General features: G+C 44.0%; 1 long non-coding RNA gene and 1 pseudogene across 1 annotated transcript; both read right to left on the bottom strand.

Moving 5' to 3' along the window:
• Positions 1-223: 223 nt before the first annotated feature.
• Positions 224-1,025, bottom strand: LOC121924298. Its single transcript, XR_006102563.1, has 3 exons — positions 981-1,025; positions 483-568; positions 224-289 (listed from the first exon to the last, which is right to left on the bottom strand). It is a non-coding gene; the product is annotated as an uncharacterized LOC121924298 (long non-coding RNA).
• A 4,436-nt stretch (positions 1,026-5,461) lies between these two features.
• Positions 5,462-5,559, bottom strand: LOC121924533 (annotated as a pseudogene).
• Positions 5,560-16,672: the final 11,113 nt, after the last annotated feature.

Below are 16,672 nucleotides of genomic sequence, written 5' to 3' on the forward strand. Positions count from 1 at the left end.
GTCTGCTATGAAGGCTTTGGGAAGAGAGGCCAGAAAAGCAGCAAAGCTAAAAAAAGAAAACACTCCGCCTGCTTTAAGATATCAAGATCGAAGACGAACTCCCAGGGTACTTTTCAGCACTTGCACAATCACAAGAAAGTTAACACAATCAGAAGAAAGCAGGAAACCTTACTCAGAGAGGACAGGGCCCCACAATCTCCTCCATCACTCCCGATGAAGGGCCTTGGCCTGGATCCATCAGGGCCCACTCCTCCTCCGTGAAATCCACAACCACGTCCTCAAAAGTCACCTGTAGAAAGAGAAAGTTATTCTTTCAGATTCTCAAGAAATTGAAATTCCTACAGGATGGATCCACAGACCCCTTACGTGGCAACTTGTGAGGAAAGCAGAGGGAAAGAACAAGATTCGTGAGGACCAGGGAGTGGTCAAATGGGCACCCAGCCCACCCCTTTCTTGTGGCTCATTGAGATCTTGTCCCCTACCTGAGCTAGTCTCCCAGAAGCTGTTCTGAATCCATCAGGATGAAGAGATGTCCTTGTACACATAGATTCAGTTCTTCTTTCACTTCCTGGGAGGAAGAAAAAAGGAAGATAGTATTTTTGAATACCCTTCCCCTCCTTTCAGTCTCTCCTACATGTGCAATGCAGCATGCACCATTTCTCACATCAGGCTTTATTGCATTGTCTTCGCAGACATACTACTATAACTGGATACTCAAAGCCTGGCTTCCAATCCCCTAGTGGCAATGTTGCAAAAAACCAGCTACAAAGAAGAGGAGGAGGAGTAAAGGAAGGCTGAGGAGCATAAAAAGTCCTTGTAAAAATACTTCACGGTCAGAGGCTTTGTTAACTTGAGGTACGTCTATTTTCAAAGTGCTAGTTAGCGCTATAAAATGGTCCAAGTGCTGCAATTGATAGTGTCTGGCTATTTCAGACAATTGGAAGGGGAATCAAACAAGAAACTACTCTCCTAGCCCTTACTCATTGAAGAGACATCTTCTCTGTCTTGCGTGATCCACTTGGGCCCCTGCCTTGGACTGGATCAAAAGGACACTTCTCCTTCTCTGCCATCACTTTCATAAACATGTCTGCAGCAGAAGCAGAAATGGGGGAGGAAGGAGAGTAATAATTAGGAAAGGAAAGGAAGAGGACAAGGCCTTGTGAGGCATCATCCCCATTGCAGATGATTCCCAGAAAAAAAAAACAAACCTGGAAGTGTAGCTAGATTACAATCATTATGATTTTTTTTATTCATTTGCATCCCTTGCTCTATTCCTCAGATATCGGTTTCAGGGTGATTTACAGAAAGCAGAACAACAACAAATACATAAAAAAAATGCCATACCAGATAATAGTTAGAAATCAAAGCATCTACAGAAGTGAAGCCATTAAAACGTAAGAGACTAAAAGGAAAGATTAAAACAATAGAAATGCATATCGCTAAACCAAGTTCCAGGTAGTTTTGAGAAGCTATTTTCATCTTGGACGGAAACAGCCTAACTTCCAATGAAGGGAGTTCAGCCAAGGACAGCCACTGAGAAAGCTCAGCCCAGTGGTTCCCACTTTCTAATGCCACGGCCCTTTAATACAGTTCCCATGTTGTGGTGACCCCCAACCATAAAATTATTTTTGTTGCTACTTCATAACTTTAATAGTGTACTTTAGAATCGTATTTTCAGTGTTACAAATTGAACATAGTAAAGCATAGTGATTACTCACAAAAACACAGCCTCAGAGGCGTCAATGGCCAGCCCCCTCTTAAGAATCCTGTCCAGAAAGCCCCAGGATAGGTTCGCCTTAAACCTTGGGCAAGGAGCCACACTCTCTCAGCCTCAAAGGATGGCAATGGCCAACCCCCTCTGAGGAAACCTGTCCAGAAAGCCAAAATAGAGGGGCAGAGGATAGTGGTTCAAAGTGAAACAGAAACTCTTTGGCTGTGCTGTCTCTCTCCTGTTGCAGAGCTCATGTTCCTGGAGGGAAGGAAAGGGGACCTGTGGGCAGTTTCTAAGCAACTGAGGGTCCTGGAGGTGGCTGCTGCTTCAATGAGCTTAGCTGGAGGCCTTGTTTGGAAATGGAGCCCTGAGGGGGGTCCCTGGCAACCCCTGTGAAACTGTCATTCGACTCCCAGATTGGGAACCACTACCTAGCCCATGTTCCCACAAGATACAAATCATGTGGAAGAATACACCTCCTTCAAAAGCCTGGAAGGAAACCAGATGGAGTTTGCAGGACATAGTAGCTGAATAAATTGTGCCTGGAACTGAATCAGTAACCACCAAACCTGGGGGCCATCAGACACCTTTATCCCCGGATCAGGAATCAAATCTTGCACGTGAAGGTCAATTGCCCTGAACTCTCACAAGCAAATCAGAGGCTTTCAATATCTGTTCAGGGCAAATGCTCCTCACGGTTCTTTCAAATCGGAGAAAAACCGTATCTTTTTAAAACAGGTTCAGCAAATGTGAACATGCCCCCGATCATGATCAGGTTAAGTTCATGGAGGGGTTTAGGTCAGAGGGAGGACAGAGGCAGAGCACCCCCCCCTTCATCGAGAAGGAGGAAGAGCCAAGGGTGCCAGAGATGGAGGAGGAGCAGGAGGAGGAGATGAGGCCAGGGGAAAGCAGGGGGCCATGGAGGGCAATCAGGAGCAGGACCAGGGGAGAAGGAAGGAGCCAAAGGGTGCCAGGAGAATCGGGGATGGAGGAGGACCAGGAGGAGGAGAGGATGAAAAGCTGGGGAGAAAAGGGGGAATGGAGGCTATCGGGGTAACAGAGCAGGAGAGGTTCAGGGCAGGTGAAAGAGGAGGGCCTGAACACAGCAAGCCTCCGCTCTCACACCAGGGAGCTTTTCTCTTTTTATTTTAATTTTATTTCTTTTTTATTTTATTTTATTTATTTATTTGCATACTAGGTGCATGGTTTTAGCTTCAGGTAGAGATAGATAGAAGATAGACGATAGATAAGAGATAGATAGAGACAGACAGACAGACAGACAGTAGTTCTCACTGCCTGTTTCCCCCTTTATTTCTGCTTCCAGCAGCAAGACACTTTGCAAAAGGCATTGGCAAAAGACTTTTTTTCTACATGAATGCTAAAATACGAATGTACAAAGTTTCTCTTTCCATTGGCAAATTGATAGAGAAGGCTTTGGCTACGTCTGTAAAGAATTCAGTGGTAGCTGAGGGAAAGCAAGGGATTATGGCATTTCTGGCTTTCCAAGTGGGAGAAATAACAACAAACAACAACACAACAAACAACAATAACAATAATTCTGGTGACAAGGAGGGAGGATGCAGGGTGCAGAGATGGCATTAAATTGAATTTAGGGGCAACGGGGCCAGATCCATAACCGGTAGTGACCCAAATCCCCACAACACAGGAAGTACCTATTTTTTGATCTGCTGTCGACGTGATCAGCAGACCTTCTTTCTGGTCTGCATTAAACAAACTGAGTTTACTTACTTTTTTGTGGGTCTTTTGGGCTATGTGGCCATATTCTAGCAGAGTTTCTTTCTGACCTTTCGCCAGCATCTGTGGCTGGGATCAAGATGCCAGCCACAGATGATAGTGAAACGTCCAGAAAGAAACTCGCTAGAACATGGCCACATAGCACAAAGACCCACAAAAAACTACAGACTGACCATGAAAACCTTTGACTTTACATGAGTTTACTTAATTTTTTTCAAAATCCTAATAAGTAATAATAATGGGCACATAAATCAGCTCACTGCTCCTCTTCCCTTTCGTCTCCTCTGCCGGGCTCAGGAGGAAACCCTCTGCCAAGGCCACTGCTTGGAAGGTGGTCTCCGCTCCACACCTCGAACCCAGCCTCCATCCTGGGGAAGGATGGCCAGGAGCTGCTCCAGGATCACCAGGTCCAGCATCTCAGCCTTGGTGTGTCTCTCTGGCTTCAGCCACTGACAGCAGAGATTGTGGAGCTGGCTGCAAACCTCTCGGGGCCCCAAAGCCTCCCTGGTAGACAAAGTGTCTGAAGTGCTGGCGCTGGACCTCAGAACTGCAGCATCTTCTCCCCGAAGCTCCCTGAATGGCTCTTCCCAAAAGAAGAATGGAAAACAAGACATCCTGTGAATGAGATGCTAAAGACTCTCTTCAGAGGAGTTTGACAATTAATCCAACATCACTCGATTCTCACTGCAGCATCCTGCCTTCCACTTGCTCTGTCCCTATTGCCTTGACCCATATTTTAGCACAGTTCTGTCAACAGCAATGGGGTGGCTTTTTCATCTTTAAACATTGCTTATAAAACTTTTTGCTGCCTGAACCAAAGGACAAGATGACACCCCATCAATAATGATGACCTTTGGAATACAAGGGGCTCTGTTTTCTCTCCACCCCCAACAAAAAAAAAGGGAGAGGGATGGACCACCCCTTTGAGCTCCTCTTCAGAAGGGCTTCCTGGGGGAACAGGGCCCAATTCTCTGCCTGGACATCACTCTCCTCTCTGGCTTAGGCTGCATCAATAGAAGTATAGTGTCTAGATCAAGGGAAGTCATAGTGCCACTATATTCTGCTCTGGTCAGGCCCCACCTAGAATATTGTGTCCAGTTCTGGGCGCCACAATTCAGAAAGGACATTGAGAAACTGGAGCGTGTCCAAAGGAGGACGACTAAAATGGTGAAGGGTCTGGAAACCATGCCCTATGAGGAACGACTTAGGGATCTGGGGATGTTTAGCCCAGAGAAGAGACCGTTAAGAGGTGATATGATAGCCCTGTTTAAATACTTGAAGGGATGTCATATTGAGGACGGAGCAAGCTTGTTTTCTGCTGCTCCAGAGACTAGGAGCCAGAACAATGGATGCAAGCTACAGGAAAAGAGATTACAGCTCAACATTAGGAGGAACTTCCTGACACTAAGGGCTCTTCGACAGTGGAACAAACTCCTTCCTCGGAGTCTAGTGGAGTCATCTTCCTTAGAGGTCTTTAAGCAGAGGCTCAGTGATGCTTTGATTGAGATTTCCTGCATGGCAGAATGGGGTTGGACTGGATGGCCCTTGTGGTCTCTTCCAACTCTATGATTCTGTGATTCCTTTAAGCTGTGTTGGTGTGAGAGATCATTTTCCTAGAGAGGAACTTCAGGGAACCCAGAAGGAAGGAAGAAGTCAACTAGAAGAGAAATGAATAGCTCCGGAAGGAAGGAAATGGGAGCTGAGCAGAATGGATTTGAAATTGTTGTTGTGTTCTTTAAAGATGGAAACTCTAAGCCTACACTCAAACAATAGCAATAATATTAATAACAAGAAAACTTCATTGGGTTTGATGAACAAAATAAGGATGTGACTTGTCCAACCCAGTGGCTTTCATGGCCATGTTATTATTAGTAGTAGTAGTACTGATACTATTATCATGCCCTTTTCCCAAAACTGGGAGTCAGAGCAGCTTGCAAGATTAAAACAGCTAAATATAAACATACATTAAATCAAAGTTAAATTATGAAAGCAGATGAAAATATGTTTTACAAATGTTCATGCCATCCTTGCTCAGGGGCCAAGCTAATCTTCTGTGTTTTCTTCCAATTTTAGTACAGTAGACCCTCGTTATACGCTGGGGTTTGCTTCCAGGATCCACCACGTATTAAAAAACCACGTATGCTCAAGTCCGCATTTAAATTTACCTTCAATTGATGTCAGCCAGGCTGAGAAGCACCCTCACAGCTTTGGGGATAAGCTCTAGCACCAGGAAACATTCGCCATGCTTCCTCCCCAATTTGGCTTCCTCAGGAGGGGAAGTTTTCGTTGCTCCCAGGAAACAGGAAGAAGGGAAGCATGGGACTTGGAGCTTTCCCCTCCTCCTAAGTCCCTCTTTGCTAATTGAAATCCCCCACCTCCCTTCCCATAGCAATCAATCCCAACATGGAGTTTAAAAGGAGGCAGAGGAGAGCACTATGGGTCTGCATCTGGGGGTGGGGGGTTGCTTTGCTGTGGGGATGCCCTGCAATCTCCTCTCTCCCCCTCTCCATCCTCCTCCCTTCCCCATTGGAATCGATCATGGAATCAGAAGAGGCCACAAGGGCCATCCAGTCCAACCCCATTCTGCCATGCAGGTAATCTAAATCGAAGCATCATGACAAATGGCCATCCAGCCTCTGTTTAAAGACCCCGAAGGAAGGAGATTCCACTACACTCCAAGTAAGGAGTGTGTTCCAGTTTTGAACAGCCCTTACTCTCAGGAGGTTCCTCCAAATGTTGAGGTGGAATCTCCCCTCTCTCCTCATTCACTCCCCCTCCCCATTGAAGACAATCAGGGAAAGGAATTTAAAAGGGAGCCAAAAGCATCAGGAGAATGGTGCTTGGCTTTATCATCAGGAGAGAAGGGAGCTTGCCTTGCTGTTGACTTCCACCACCCCCACCACCCACATCCCATGTCTCATTGAAATAAATGGTGTGAAGTATTTCCCTTTGTTCTCATGAATCATGTCCTCATGGCAGACCTAAGGTGAACCTGTACACTCCAATATCCAGCTCCTCATACAAAAAATGCTTGTACAAATGCAAGAATCAAAACTCACACAGAGAAACATGCTCTTAGTACATGCAGGTAGTTGAAAATATTTTTTCTTACTGTACTTGTACAGTGCAGTATAGAATCGTAGAGTTGGAAGAGAACGCAAGGGCCATCCAGTCCAACCCCCTGCCATGCAGGAAATCACAATCAAAGCATCCCCGACAGATGGCCATCCAGCCTCTGCTTAAAGGAAGGAGACTCCACTACACTCCGAGAAAGGAGTGTGTTCCACTGTCGGACAGCCCTTACTGTCAGGAAGTTCCTCCTAATGTTGAGCTGGAATCTCTTTCCCATTGCTCCGGGTCCTGTTCTCTGGAGCAGCAGAAAACCAGCTTGCTCCCTCCTCAATATGACATCCCTTCAAGTATTTAAACAGGGCTATCATATCACCTCTTAACCTTCTCTTCTCCAGGCTAAACATCCCCAGCTCCCAATATCAGTGCTTTTTTTAAACCTACTTCCAGAACAGGTTGTCTCATGTTCTAAACCTTCCATGTATGAATTGAACACATCTGGGTCCACAGGACTTCCCATGACCACTTCTTTTATCTGCCAATAAAAGTTGTTCTCAAGCTTGAAGAGTCCCATGTATAAGGTGGGATTTTGGGTGCAAAGGGTTTTTTAAATTGGTCCATAAATTGAACAATTGGCTCTAAGGCTGAGGTGTAGCCTGGTAATACTGGGCAGCCTGGAGGTGTGCATTTTTGGCAATATTTAAAATGTAGGTAATCTAGGCTTTGCTGTTGTTAACTGCACTCAAATTGATCTCAACTCATGTTGACCTTCTGGATGAGACATCTCCAAGACCCCCAGTCCTCCTCTGCTCTGATCCTACAGTCCCATGCCCATGGTCTTTCTCATTGAATCCAACCATCTGACACGTGGTCTTTCTCTTGTCCTCTACTTTTCCCATCACCATTCTCTCTTCCAGTGATTCATGCCTTCTCACAATGTGGGCAAAGTACGACTCTCAGCCTCAAAGAAAGGCAAAAGCAAATCTCTGAATGAATCATGCCAAGTAGACGAACAACAGGTTTTTTCAGGTACAGCTTGTCTAAAGACCATCTTTCATATAAAAAAAAGTTCTAGACTCTCAGTCTTAGAATAGCTTTATTGTAGAAAATAAAATCTTAGTAGACAGGTCAGTGACTTTTTTGACAAGTCTGGAGGCAGAACACATTGAAATGCAAAATCCCTCCCCATAAGATTGTGTAACTCAGTAATTGGCTCCCAGTACCCACACTTTAGCCATTGACATGAACCCTGGTGGTGCAGTGGTTAAATGCCTGTACTGCAGCCACTCACTCAAAACCATAAGGTTGTGAGTTCAAGACCAGGAAAAGGCTCAAGATTGACTCAGGCTTGCATCCTTCCGAGGAGGTCGCTAAAATGAGTACCCAAATTGTTGGGGGCAAATTAGCTTACAGTTGTAAACCGCTTAGACACTGCTTAGGTGGTATGAAGCAGTATATAAATGAAGCTTGTTTTTTATTTTGTTTGACATGATGTAATAGTTCCTGTCCAGAATATCCAGCAATTGGCATGATGAGTGTGTGAATGTACAGCTTCTCACCAAAAACTAGACTAAACAACCTTGAAGTAACATCTGCCATTTGTGTATGCTATAGCACTTGGGACTGGTATCATACATTTAACAATATCATCACATATATTTGACCAACCTTTATAACTAAGCACACATAAAACTAAACGCTTCACTTATTAAAACTACTTATTGAAACTGTCCATTAGCTCCTTAACCACATTAAAACTCAAGCCTCTCTCTTCAGCCAAGATAAAATCACCCCACAGACATTTCAAAGGAACTGTATTTTACAGACCTTTTTTTGCTCTTGTGAGACTCATTAACTCTTACAGCACAACCTCACAGTTCAAACCATCAGCATCAAAAATATACAACAAAATATCAACAAAATCCCACCTCTATTTAAAACAACTCAAAACAAATTCTAAGGCACACAACAATAAATAAATATTGTATTTGATTGTTTTAAAACCCACTGCCATATATAGGAACATGCAAGGTCTAAACACAAAAATAGACAGTCACCCCAGACAGGTAGATACAGAAAGTCTCCTTTTACATAGGCTCCCTTCATTTTGGACCTTATTACACCATTATAGCACTTTGATTCCACTTTAACTACCATGGCAGCATCTTGTGAAATTGTAAGGTAGCACTAGAGCTCACTGGCTGTGGATTCTAATTACCAGAATTGCAAATCCCAGGATTCCACAGGATGGAGCCATGGCAGCTAAAGTGGAATCACAGCACTCCAATCATGTGGTGTGAAGGGGCCCCTTATTCTGCAATGGCTCATTCACACTTACAGAGGCAGTTGCTTCCCAAAATGTCAGAGTTACCTTCCAGAGTAAGGTCTGAAATTGGAACCCGCATCCCACACCCTCCCCATGTAACATCATGACCAATGTAATCACTAATAATAATAATAATAATAATAATAATAATAATAAATATTTATTTATATCCTGCCTCTTCCGATTCAGGATCGAGGCAGGTAACAACAAAGTAAATACAATATACAACAATAAAAACAACAAGCCCCACAAAACCCCGACCCAACCCTCCCTCCCAACTATAAAATTAAACAGTAAAAAAATGTTTCAACAGTACATAACAATACATCAAAGTTAAAAACAAATCACAAATAATAAAAAAATAAAAGGGAGATTGAATTGGTTCTGGACATTATCAATCGGGGAAGGCCAGCCAGAAGAGAAAGGTATTTGTCGCCTTTTTAAAAGCCTCGAGTGAGTATAATTGGCGAATCTCTTCCGGCAGGTCATTCCAAGTTTTTGGAGCGGTGACAGAGAAGGACCTCCAGGAGGTCACTGCCAGTCTGGTCTTTCTAGATTGTAAGAGATTTTTCCCGGAGGATCGGAGTGTACGAGAAGGATTGTATGGGAGGAGGTGTTCCTTCAAGTAGACTGGACCCAGGCCATGTAGGGCTTTGTAGGTGATAACCAACACCTTATACTGAGCCCGGAAGCTAATAGGCAGCCAATGTAGTGATTTTAAAATAGGTGTAATATGGTCGAACTTGGATTTTCCAGCAACCAGTCTGGCTGCCATGTTTTGTATCAATTGAAGCTTCCAGACGTGGCACAAAGGTTGCCCCATGTAGAGCACATTGCAGAAACCAAGGCGAGAGGTTACTAGAGCATGTACCACCGTTTCTAAGTCCTGCTGCTCCAGGTAGGGGCGCAACTGGCGTATCAGCCAAAGCTGATAACAGGCACTCCTGGCTGTCGCATCAGAAGACAGCTGAAGCGATGAATCCAGGAGCACCTCCAAGCTGCAGACATAGTCTTTCACAGGCCCCACCTGGAATATTGTGTCCAGTTCTGGGCACCACAATTCAAAAAGGATGTTGAAAAACTGGAACGTGTCCAAAGGAGGGCAAGTAAAATGGTGAAATGTCAAAAAACCATGTCCTATGAGGAACGACTTAAGGAGCTGGGGATGTTTAGCCTGGAAAAGAGAAGGTTAAGAGGTGAGGACCCGGAGCAATGGATGCAAGCTACAAGAAAAGAGATTCCACCTCAACATTAGGAAGAACTTCCTGACAGTAAGGGCTGTCTGACAGTGGAACAAACTCCCTCGGAGTGTAGTGGAGTCTCCTTCCTTGGAGGTCTTTAAACAGAAACTAGATGGCCATCTGTCGGAGATGATTTGATTTGGATTCCTGCATGGCAGGGGGTTGGACTGGATGGCTCTTGCGGTCTCTTCCAACTCTATGATTCTATTATTCTATGATTCTATGAGGGGAAGTGTGACCCTATCTAGAACTGGCAAACTTATCTCCATACCCGGATTGGGGTTACCTATTATGAGAACCTCCATTTTATTTGGATTCAGCTTAAGTCTATTTTCCCTCATCCAATCCATTACCGACTTCAGGCAGTCATTCAGGGGGGAGATGCCCTCCTTGGTCACTGAAACAGCCCGAGACATAGAGAAATAAATTTGCGTGTCATCAGCATACTGATAACACCTCGCCCCATGTCTCCGGATGATCTCACCCAGCGGCTTCATGTAAATGTTAAACAGCATGGAGACAGAATGGCGCCCTGAGGAATGCCATATGTCAGCTCTCTCGTAGAGGAGCAGCTGTCCCCCAGCATCACCATCTGGAATCTGCCCGAGAGGTAAGAACGTAGCCACTGCAAGGCAGAGCCAGCAATTTGCAACTCTCTCAGGCATTCCAGAAGGATACCATGGTCTATGGTATCGAAGGCTGCTGAGATGTCCAAGAGCACCAAAGGGCCACACTTCCCCTGTTCAATGCACAGACGGCGACCAGGGCAGTCTCCACTCCGTATCCTGACCTGAAGCCAGTTTGAAACGGATTGAGATAATCGGTGTCATCCAAGACTGCTTGGAGCTGGTTTGCAACCACCCTCTCGATTACCTTACCCAAAAAGGGAAGAAGAGATACTGGCCAATAATTGTTTTTGTCCAGGGGATCAAGGGAAGGTTTCTTTAGAATGAGTTTCACCACTGCTAAGTTCAGGCTCGATGGAAAACAACCTTCCCTGAGGGAGGCATTGATTATGGATTGTAGCAACTTCAAAGTTGCCTCACTACACTACAAAACATGCTTACCGCAAATCATGGTTGATTAGATTTTATCACCATCAAACTGATCTGTTGGGAGAGGCAGGGTACAAATAAATTATCGTCATCACCATCATTTCTGAAAAGTGCAATTTTAACCACTCCCAATGGTGTGCAAATGACAAGGGGCAGCTTCTACGCAACTGTTGCATTCCATTTCCAACTCCTTTCTCTGGGATTGTCCAGCAATAGACCTCCTTACATGTTTCTCTGAGTGACATATACTGCCCCAATTTGGCATGGGCAAAATGGATTAATACTCTGTTGTCCCACTTTTTCAGCTGCATTTAAAAACCTCCAGTTTCTTTCTCCTCCTCCCGCTTTCCTCATTCATATTTTGCATATTTTAATTCCTGCAGACTCAGGCAGAATCTGCATTGCAGAATTAAATTAGTTTTACACCGCTTTAACTGCCTTGGCGCAATACTTTGAAATCTTGGGATTTGCAGTTTGTTGTAGCACAAGAGCCCTTGGCTGTTCTAGATTTCACAGACCACCTCTTTTCTGGCTCAAAAAAGCAAGGACTGAACTGCCCTGGAGGCCTTCCAAAATGAGACCCCAGACCTCCTGCCATTCCCACCTTTATGGAGTCAGCATTAGTAGTTTGAATGTGCACTACGACATTTGAGACAAGGGTTTGATTCCCCACTTTGCCATGGAAGCCCACCTTGGGCAAGTCACACTCTCTCGGTCTCAGGGGAAGGCAATGGCAAACCTTCTCTGAACAGATATTGCCAAGAAAACCTTGGCTGCGCCGTACGTCAGAAATGACTTGAAGGCACACAAGAATAAAGTGAACCTATCATGGGGTTTCTTGGCAAGATTTATTCAAACTTCCTTTTCGGCCATAGGCCATACCAGGTTCCCCAAAGCACTCCTTTTCTGGCTCAGAAAAGAAAAATATGGAGTTGAGTGATCTGCCCTGGAGGCCTTTCAAAATGAGACCTACTGCATTTCCCACCCTTACTATACATGTGTGTGTGGGTGGGTGGGTTGGTTGTGTGCCTTCAAGCTGTTTCCTACTTACGGTGATCCTAAGGACAACCTATCATGGCAAGATTTGTCCGAAGGAGGTTTGCCATGGCCTTCCTCTGAGGCTGAGAGAGTGTAACTTGCCCAAGGCCACCCAGTGGGTTTCACAGCTGAGCAAGAATTGAACTCTGGTCTCCAGAGTCTTAGCCCAACACTCAAACTGACATAGCAAAGGCCTTAGGTCAAAGGCTGAATGTAAAGGATTAAAGCTACCTTAGAAATATAAGCTAAAAGCAAAGATTTGAAATACATGGTCTGATCTTAAAACTATGCAGCGAGGTGCTTTTTGCAAGAGGAAGTTGTTTTGTCAGCTCAAGCTAACTGCCTAAAAGATAGCTCTGTGGCAGGAAATGCATAGGGGAGGGGGGAGACAAGGAACAAAATGCAGTGTCTTACTTACTGAAACAATTCTGCTTACAGTTGCAAAAGAAGCAGAACATGAAATGTGGTTGCCTAAGCAAAATGTACCTGAGACACTCTGTGGTTTTTTGTCAATAAAAAGAATTCGCAATCTCTGTCCAGGTGCCAGCATCTCTGGAAATATTCAGGAGGCTGGACTGCTAGCAATAAAAGTTTATCTGAGAACTGGATTTTGGTTTGAGACTCAATCATTAATTAAATAACTATTTTTTTAACCTTAACAAAACCACTATGCCAGGCTGGCTATACTATACTATACTATACTATACACTGAACTATACGCACACTCACATAGGTATAGCCGCACACCCTCCCCCCCCCTACATTGGTGGACAGATCCAGACAGGGTTAGATTGTCGGTTCCTGGCATGCCCAGAGCAAAAAACACCCACATTTCAGGGGGGAGAAACAGGAGTGAAGACAAACAATCAACCCAAGGGAAGGTATTTTTACCATCCATCAAAGGAGTCACAGACAGAATAGGGAAACGTGAGTAAACACAACCTCCAGATGATCTATAAATCAACCAACAAAATCCAGCAAATGCTTCGCTCAACAGACAAGTGCTATTCAAACATCTTCTATTCAATGACCTGGATGGACAGAATGGGGGCATACTTATCAAATTTGCAGATGACACCAAATTAGGGGGAATAGCTAATACCCCAGAGGACAGGATCAAGATCCAAATGACCTGAATAGACTAGAAAGCTGGGCCAAAGATAACAAAATGAAATTCAACACAGAGAAATGTAAGGTACTGCACTTAGGGCAATTTTAGGCTGCATCAATAGAAAATATAGTGTCTAGATCAAGGGAAGTCATAGTGCCACTTTATTCTGCTCGGTCAGGCCTCCCCGGAATATTGTGTCCAGTTCTGGGCACCACATTAAAAAGGATGTGAGAAATGGAGCGTGTCCAAAGAAGGCGACTAAAATGGTGAAGGGTCTGGAAACCATGTCCTATGAGGAACACCTTAGAGGGCTGGGGAGTTTAGCCTGGAAAAAGAGAAGGTTAAGAGGTGATATTGAGGTGGACAAACCCAATATCAATGTTGGTAATATGCAAGAGTCAATATATAAATGGAGCAAAAGACGAGGTGAACCAGGCTTTTGGGAGAGTGGAATGCAAAGAAGGGGGGCAATGTAAGATGTTCAAGGGTGAAGCGTTCATCCAGGCGCCTAAAGAGAACAAAGAGCCTTAGTAAAAGACTGATAGAGAATGTAATTTCACTGGCAGAAGGACCTCTCAGTGTTAACATAGCAGATAAGGGGGCAAGGGGTGTAGCCAAGTGTATTTTAAAAGTATATTTAAATGTATTTCATGTCTCTGGACCTATGTTTGCTGGGAATTTATATGTTTGGAGTGTGTGAAATGCTCAATGAGTGTGATTGAAGATGAGTTTTCTTTTGTCTGTTTTTCCTATAAAGTTAGCCATTTTCTTTGACTCAAGGCCTCAGTTTTGTTGGAATGGGAATTCTTCTGGAGACAGCTAGCTTTGATAAATCTGAATTTGCAACAAAAATCTGGTCCTCTGCCTTACTCTATTCTGTCAGAACCTTTTAAAGCATATCATCCACAACAATATGATAAGCCCTGTTAAATCTTTGAAGGGATCGCCATATTGAAGAGGGAGCAAGCTTGTTTTCTGCTGCTTCAGAGAATGAGGACACAGTAGAGCAATGGATCCAAGCTATAGGAAAAGAGATTCCACCTCAACATTGAGAACTTCCTGAGAGTAAGGGCTGTTCACAGTGGAACAAACTCCCTTGGAGTGTAGCAGAGTTCCTTCTTGTGAGGTCTTAAAACAGAGGCTGGATGGCCATCTGTCAGGGATGCTTTGATGAGATTCCTGCATGGCAGAGGGTTGGACTGGATGGCCCTAGTGGTCTCTCCAACTCTATGTTCTAATATATAATATATATACACACCACACACACACACATCCACATACACATTTTTTATTATATATAAACACATACCAACTCACACACACTGTCCTCCCACATTTGTGGCTTTCACTTTTGCGGTTTGATCATTCACAGATTTTATTAATACCCTGTTGTTCTCTCTAGGAATTCTAGGTCTTCCAAGGTAACTCTATGGTCAACTTTAAGCAAAGACGACTGAAAGCCTAGAGATTCTCAGAGAGTACACTCCACTAACAATGTAGCTCCTCCAACCAATTCCAATGGTCAATGTCTGGCAGTGTTGACCACAGAGTTTCACTGGAAGGCCTAGAGAGTTCCTAGAGAAGTGTTCTCTCAGGTAAAGCATAGAGGGTTTTGGTTTGGTTTCCAACATTCACGGGATCCTGTGCCTCTAACGCAGTGAATGCCATATAATACCATGCAAAACCGTCTGGTATTATTATATATATATTATATATATACAAAAAATAAACTATATAAATAAATCACACACACACATATACATATATGTCACATACACATTTTATAATTATTACTATATGTATATCTGTTATTAGGTGTGTGTGTGTGGTGTATAATTATACAAAAATAATACATATATTTATACAAATGTATAAATGTTTAGAGAAATTTTAAAAAATGTTAGTCCCTCTTGTATGCAGCTCTTTGAAAGGCAAAGGAGGGAAGGAAACAACTCCCATTATGACATTTTCTCTCTAGGCAGAAGGTGTCAAACCTCCCAGGCGCATAATTTGGGACAACTGAGATTTGGGTGTGAAGTCAAAGGCTTTCACGGCTGGCATCCATAGGTGTCCCTGGTTTTTTGGACTGTGAGGCTGTTCTAGAATTTATTCCCGACATTTCGCCTGCATCTGTGGTTGGCATCTTCAGAGAACGTGACATGTGGAAGTTTATGTGGGGTATATCTATGTATACTGTGTGCCCTTGGCTGGGAGGGAGTGATTTACATGTTAATCTGTGTGTTGGTCTTTTGGTGAATAGCCAGGCCACAGCGATGGCAGGATATGCAAGCAGGATTGTGTCTATTCCATTTGCATGTCTTGATTCTGGTGTTTTTCAGGAGCGGTAGTCAGCCTTTTTTTCTCACCTGTTGAAGCTGCCTGGTGTTTGTGAATTTCTATTGCCTCCCTGTGCATTCTGATCTGATAGTTGTTGGCATGGTCCAGAATTACAGTGTTTTCAAAACAGCATTGTAGCCAAGGGTCCGTTTAGTGGAATTTTATTATTGTTGTTATTAGCTCAAATATTGCAAGAGGAGGGCCTGCACGACGGCCCTTGCAGAATCGTCTCCCGATATGTATACGGAGTAGACCAGGGGTCCCAATAAATAAAGCTGAGACGGATATTAATAACTAGATGTCTATTTATTGAAACAGGGGAAAAACACATGCGATTCACTAGCATACACACACACACACATTCAAGGCTCAGGAAAGCATAGGTTTAGTATGGAATAGGATTTTAGGCATCAATGGGGTGATACTACCAGAAATGTAGACTCCTCCAGGAATCCAAATGGAATATGAGGATGGCATAGGCTCAGCCATGGAATGACTGGCCAGGAGCCAGATTCAAGGGACATAGCTTCCCCTGAAATCCAGACTGGCCCAGTGGAACAGGCAAATCTGATGATATTTATAGGCACAAAATCTTGCCTCTGGCAAAGGTGCTTGATGGTGAGAACAAAGGTGTTTAATTACTTGCTTTTCACCTGGATTCCCTGTCGATTGTCTTAGTGGTCTTAAGCTGCTCGGACAACAGACCTGGGAGGGGGCAAGAGCCTCAGCAAGGCAACATTTGCTCTTCCTTCCTATGATAATCCCTTTATGCGATTCTAGATTGCTAATGTGGGTGCCCCTCAGGGGTGTGTGTACATGTCCTCATGCCTTGCTGGCAATGTGGACAGGCTATTAGAGTTCATCTAGGGGTCATTAAGGGTTATCATATCCCAAAATTTTATATAAAGCAGCATGGGTAACAGCATTTTATGCCCAGGATGGTTTTAAACACATGTTCTGCTACTGCTGATTTTTCTGGCAGTGTCTCTCTTGTTCCTTGATCCTGTTTAAAACACAAGAGGGTCACTA

Source organism: Sceloporus undulatus, chromosome 2 (genome assembly GCF_019175285.1).
Source record: "Sceloporus undulatus isolate JIND9_A2432 ecotype Alabama chromosome 2, SceUnd_v1.1, whole genome shotgun sequence".
NCBI classification, from domain to species: domain Eukaryota; kingdom Metazoa; phylum Chordata; class Lepidosauria; order Squamata; family Phrynosomatidae; genus Sceloporus; species Sceloporus undulatus.